The following is a 6,263-nucleotide window of genomic DNA, read 5'->3' on the forward strand; positions in this document are numbered from 1 at the left end:
TGAGCACCTCTTTTTCCTTGGGAATTATCTGGAGTGGCTCAGGCTGCCTTGTTCCACTGCCGCCTCATGTCCTTGCTGTGATAACTGTGAGGGGGGGGGGGGAGCCTTGCAGTGACCAAAAAGTCTTGGAAATACTTTCATGCTAAAAATCCCGTATTTGACAGAAGTGTGAGATACCTTGAGGCCTTCTATTGATTACCTGGGAGCAGGAGAGCACTGGCTCTTTGAGCTGTCACAGTTCCAGGCGTTTCTGAAAACGATAGAAGACTGGAACAAAAACACAACTAAGGCTCCTGACACAGCGTGTTAAGCAATAAAACATGTTTAATTGTGTTGTCTTAAGGCTATAACCATTCCCTGACTGAAGGTCACTCACTACCCATACTGCCAGTGGGAGAGAGGTGCTCTGACAGGTGGGAATCCAAATAGGAAACAGATATCTGGGAGATTACAGTGTGAATGACACTGAAATGCCAATGCTGGGGTAGTTAAAGGGAGCAGGACAAGCATCAGGACATCTCCTGGCTGGCGGATCTATACAGGGGATGTTGTAGACACAGCTTGGGGATTTGATCAAGGACCTTCTGGGGCATCTTGGTGCCATGTGTGACTGTCTGCTACACTATGACCCGCCCACCCGCAACATTGCTCCCACGTCCATGGGGGACAAGGAAAGTGCCTGGTGGGAGCCCATTTCCTCATGAAGACCCTCCTGCCTTGCTCCAGGGATTGGCACCCAGATATGCATTGATCCGTGCACATCTGCTCTGAAATCTGAGGCTCATGTTGCACAGGTTTGCCCAGCTTCCCAGGGAGCTACCAACTACCTGAGGTCATGTAGGAAAGGATGGAAGATCAGGTCCAGTCATGTCCAGCCCCAAGGGACTGGGGCCTCACTGGCATGTGGCTCTGGGCAGAGGCACAGCAGTGTCCCCTTGGCAGGCACCTTGGAGCAAGTGTCCAGGAGCAATCCCCTTTAACAGCCCATTAACTGCCTTATAAAATGGCCAAAGGTGACATTTCCTTCACACCACTCTGGACTCTGACCCTTTGGGCCACACTGCAGCCATCTGGTAGAAGGCAGATCTGTACCAGGGAGCTATTGAAACAGGAGGGGAAAAGGGTAAAAATGAGAAAAAGGCTGGAACTTGTTTTCCAGCTGGTTTCTTGCCATCATACAGAGTGATCTTGTGGACCTGATGGGAGAGAGATCAGGTTTATGCTGGATCAGGGATGCTCCCTTATTTTATCATGGAGTATCCAACCTTCTGAGATGAAGTCTTAAAAGCCAAAATGACAGAATGGAGCAAAACATGAAGAATGCTTGAAGAGGTGAGTTTTTCATTTAATATTGTTTTTCTGGCACCATCTGGCTTTTTCCATAGGCATGAAGTGGTGGGCACTGGCAAGGTCCAGGAGGGAGCGTTCAGGCTTCAGCCTTTGCTGAAACTTTGCTGTCAAATCCATAGTATGAACTCAAATCCTTTTCAGCTCAAGGTGTGCTGGGAACATAAACCAGGCACATGCAATTACCTGGCAGGATAACAGAGCAGGACCAGCATCCTTCAAGGACAAGGAAAATACAGAACACACTGTGGGCAAGTGACTGTTCAGATCTGGAGACATTTCAGAATGGAGTGATTTTATTTTCCTTGGTTAGAGGCATCCTAACCATAAGCCATTAATATGGGGAGAAATTCCAGGCATTCTTGTTCCCAGATGCTGCCAGGTCTTCCTGGTGGTGTGTGTAGATCTTCTGTTCTTGGAGATCCACACACACTTAGTCCTCTTCTTGGTTAGTCCTGGTAACTTCTATGTGAGAGCGGGCCCTGCGCATGGGGAAGGTTTGAGGTGCCTTGTGTTTAATGAGAAACAGAAAAGATTAGGTTGTAGCAAGGTATTTAATTATTAGGATATTGCTGCTCTGGCTGCATTCTTTGCCTCTCCATGTGGGAAGTGCCAAATTACATGTCACCTCAGAGGGCATATTTTCTGTAGTTTTCAGAGCTCCTACAATGGCAGCTCATGAATATTTACTGAGCTGCTCAGATATGCAGCGGTGGGAACAAATAAAAAAACCCTTGTATTTGCATCTCCCACAGACACTAACAAACCATGTGGCTCTGGTAGGGAGAAGATGGGAGATTGCTGTTGCCTTTCCAGAGGGATAGAGGAAACAGCTTCTTGTATAATGAGATTGACTTTTAAATTGAAAGTGGTGCTGGTTGTGCTGCAGTTCATACTTCCATGCTGTGCATTTGCTCCCTAGGCTCTAACATTAAGACATCTTATGTACAAGCTGGGAGGATTCAATTAGAGTTTCAGTTATTAATCAATCAATTAAGCCACAATCTTTGGAATATACATTTTCACTCTTAAAGAGGTGTGATGCTGGCATGATGAACTTTAGGGACACTGTTTCACCTGGACACACAGGCGGGTGTCTGTGCAGAGCTCCTGGTGCTGATGCTGTGCCAGGGCCATGCCGGGCTCCTTCGGCACCGTGCTGGGCAGGGAGAGCAGCAGAGCCCAGGCAGCAGAGACTCAGACTGAGTGCCAGGAAATGCCAACTCAGCTGGCACTGAATCCTTTGAGAAACATTCAGCCACACTTTCTTTGTTGCCAAACTGGAGCTGCTTTGCCTGGACCTGGCACACAGACAGAGGAGATGGACAGCTCAGCTGTGCTGTTGGTCTCTCACTGCTGCTCTCACAGTGGCTTCATGCTCATGTTGGAGGAGATCCTGAAGCCTTCCTTGCCTCAAAAAAACTGTGTGTGAGTTGAGAGACACGAGAAGTGTTGCAAAAGAAATGCTTGGGGCATTCACAATTAACCCGTCCCAGTGATGCCTCCAGCCTCAGTCACGATGTGGCTGGCCTGAGATGAGGAACAGAGGAGCCACTCTGTCTTGACCCAGCAGCTCCAGATGCTGCCCATGACCTGTGCACACACCTGCACAAAGCTCCAAGGGATGCTGAGTGGGAGTGCATCCCCCAGGTGAATTATCTGGACACCCTGGTGTCCCACTGGTTTCATTCCATTAAAAAATTTCAAAGTGGCAATATGTGATTTTTTTCCAAGGCTGACAGGTAAGGAACAGACTCAAAATTGACTGCCCCATCCAGCTGCTCTCTCCTCTCAGCCCCTCTCCCCTGAGATTCCTGCCCCCTGTCCCTGCACTGCCTCCGCTCTGCTCTGGGTGAGGAAGAGATAGATGTGATGCTACAAACCCTGCACTCGTTCTCCCAAATCTCTGCCATTTTCCTGCTGTGAACAGGGGCTGAAGGCAACACTTCCAGGTGCTGTGAGAGGTAGCTTGTCCTTAATTTTTGTAGTGAGTTTCAAAGGCTGTGTGTTAGGGTGAGATTCACACACCTCAGGCCAGCAAGAGCCACAACATCCTTCATGCACTGGTGTTTCTTTGTTAGTCACTCCTGCCCAGTCTTTGCTGGACAAGTCCATGTTCATGGGCTGCACAGTGAAGGGAGGAGAGCCAGCAGCAGCATTCGGAGCAGGAGTGATTCCCTGTGTCCTAGTGCCTGGGATATTTAATCCAACCTGTAACGAGAAGTCCAGGGGAAGGGTTTAGAGAAAATAAGCTCTGTGGTTTCAAGCTGAAGTTTGAACACTGGAAGAGAAGTAAATGTGCAAGTGCTGTCTATAGGCAGGGAAAAAAAGCCAAGGGGGGATTAAATGGCAATGTTACCTTTACTCTTGTCAAATACCTAAGTAGAAACATTGGTTAATGCCCTTAAAAAAGGCCCATTACCACAGGGCAGAGAGTCAAAGAGCCTGGCTGCCCTAATACTCAGTTATCTCGTTCCCGGATAATGGAATGACCCCTCGCCTGCCCGAGCTGTACTACGATATAATAGCATGAGCCGTGTGAATAAAGAGGTTATTTTTGGAATCCAATTGAAGCAGTGCCGGAGCCGGTGTGACAGGGGAAGGATTGAACAAGATGCAATGTTCTAAGGGAAGGAGAAAAAATTGAATTTTGGGGAAGGTGGCACTGGTAGTGAACTGTGCAGAGAAAGGCACCGTGGTGCTGCCCGAGCAAGGTGCCAAGGGACGGGCTGGGGGGAAATCTGGGGCTGGAGACTGATCCAGCACAGAGCAGGGGAGGGGGGCTGAGCCCCAGAGGAGCAGGGAGGCCAGAATCCCCCCATCCACTGAGCAATGGGTGGCTGTGGCAGCCCTGGGTGGGAGGGGTCAGTGGTGCCAGTGGCTGGGGATGGGCCATTGCCAACACCCCGGTGCCCCATCCTGCCTCTGCCCTGCAGCCTGCACACCTTGCAGCTCTTTTCATGCCCCTTAAGCATATGTATAAAGGTAAAACACAAAATAATGGTAATTCTGGTGCACAGTATCCAACACACAAGGCTGCAGTTCGTCCAGCAGTGAGAGACAAGAGCATAAGAGATTCAGCATAAACAGAGATGAAAATGAATATTAATTTACAAAGCAGCACAAAGACAATGGGATCCAAGGAGATTGATATCACAAACTCCCCTTATTCAATCAGATTAGGGTCTCATCTTCCCCAAACACCAATTGCTAATCTAGATTTGAAAGACAAATCCTCTTGCAGAAGGGCTTTGCCTTTATCTTGTCCCTCTGATGCCTCTACTTAAGATGTTACTACAATTTTGGGGGAGTTGGGAGGAGGGAACCTTCCCAAGCGGCTTTTAACTGTTGTGATGCTGAAGTGTCATTGAGCAGTGATAAGGTCTGCAGAGCACAGGCTGTCCTGTGCCTGTGACAGTGGAAAACATGTAATTCCTGAGAGCTTGGCAACTCTGGGGAAACCTGTATGGCAGCAGACACCAGCCTGCCAGTTCTGTCTCCCAAAGAAGGGAAGCTGAGGTGTGTGGGGGAAGCACACCTCTCCTCTGGCAGCTCGGGTGTTCTATAATTGATGCTGAATGGAAGGAAATGAAACCAGGAATTCTTTCTGAAGAAGTTAGGGCTGGTGGCTGATACTGCAGACAAGTTAAAGCAAGGTGCAATTTAGCTGGGGACAGGAAGGCAAAAGCCATTTGAGTCAATTTTCATGGACCCTCTTTGGGCCATGCAGGACACACCAGGATCTGCCTCCCTCCTGTGAGGCAGATCAGTAATTTTTTTTTTCACCTCTTTACAGGGACAGGGCGAGACCACCTTATGTTCTCTGGCAAAGCCCGAGCTCTGGCTCAACAGGTGGGTGACAGTGCCAGTGGCTTGGTCTCCGGCCACCAGCACAAGGAAGCCATTGGGAAGAGACATTTCCACATGCAATGTGCAAGTTGAAACAGAGCTGTGGTTGAGGGCCCTGAGCCCCATCCTGGAAAGGGCAGCCCAGTCCCAGGAACGCTCTGTCCTCAGCTGTGCCATCCCTGGCACATCCCACAAGCACCCGGCTCCTCTCCCTGGTGACGCTGAGGGATGTGCAGAACTTGAAAGGAGCTGTAATTACTGTTGGGGTTTAGATGCAGTTGGTGTTTTACTACTTAAAAGCAATTTAATTGAAAAAGCAAAATTGCCTTAATTTGTATCAAGATACATTATTAAATACACTTTATGGCTGAACTCACAAGCGGAGCCTGTGATCTTGGCAAGTGCAGGGAGAAGCTGCTGGGGTGGGCACGCTCCAAGGCCCTGCAAGCTCTTCTGCTCTCCCCAACACCTGAAAAGACAGGTTGGTGCTACAAAATTCACAGGTTGCAAACAGTATGTGATAAAAAAGTGAAATTTTTAAGACGGTAATTTACCTGTACCTGTCTAGTAATTACGTATTTTATTGGTGTAGCATGTGCAGTACAATAAATGCTACAGATTCAAAGTGATGTTGTTTCTACCTTCCATGTCGAGTGTTTCTGACACATGCACGCATTTCAAGTAGAATTAATTTTTTTTCTATTTGATGCAAATGCCTCTCTATTCCACCGCGGTTGAGTAAACTGTGTATTCTCTCCCTGTCAATGATCTCCTTGGAAATAGATGTCAGCCAATCAGTCTGGTAAAAAAAAAAAAAAAAAAAAAAGGAAAAAAAGCCACAACACGCCCAACAAAAACCCAGCGACCAAACAAACCAGCCTCTCCAATTTACCGGGATCCGCTTCGGAGGGAGACAAAGAGCGGCGGCTGCGCAGTGCTGTGGGCAGCTCACCCAGACAGCACCAGGGCAGCAAAATTCACACCGTGGGCTCACGGGGTGGGCTGGGGGGAACCAGCTGAGGGGACCGGCCGCACATGATGCCACGGCTTTTGGTCTGCCCCAACCC

The 6,263-nt window shown here is 48.7% G+C and overlaps 1 long non-coding RNA gene across 1 annotated transcript in view; it reads right to left on the reverse strand.

Moving 5' to 3' along the window:
• Window positions 1–1,737: 1,737 nt before the first annotated feature.
• Window positions 1,738–6,263, reverse strand: part of LOC113970650 — a 5,784-nt gene continuing 1,258 nt past the window's right edge. The window contains exons 2-3 of the long non-coding RNA XR_003535247.1: window positions 3,376–3,558; window positions 1,738–1,855 (exon numbers count right to left, since the gene is read on the reverse strand). This is a non-coding gene — a long non-coding RNA (uncharacterized LOC113970650). The remainder of the gene's footprint in view (window positions 1,856–3,375; window positions 3,559–6,263) is intronic.

This window comes from Neopelma chrysocephalum, unplaced genomic scaffold, assembly GCF_003984885.1.
Source record: "Neopelma chrysocephalum unplaced genomic scaffold, ASM398488v2 Primary Assembly neopelma1_77, whole genome shotgun sequence".
NCBI classification, from domain to species: domain Eukaryota; kingdom Metazoa; phylum Chordata; class Aves; order Passeriformes; family Pipridae; genus Neopelma; species Neopelma chrysocephalum.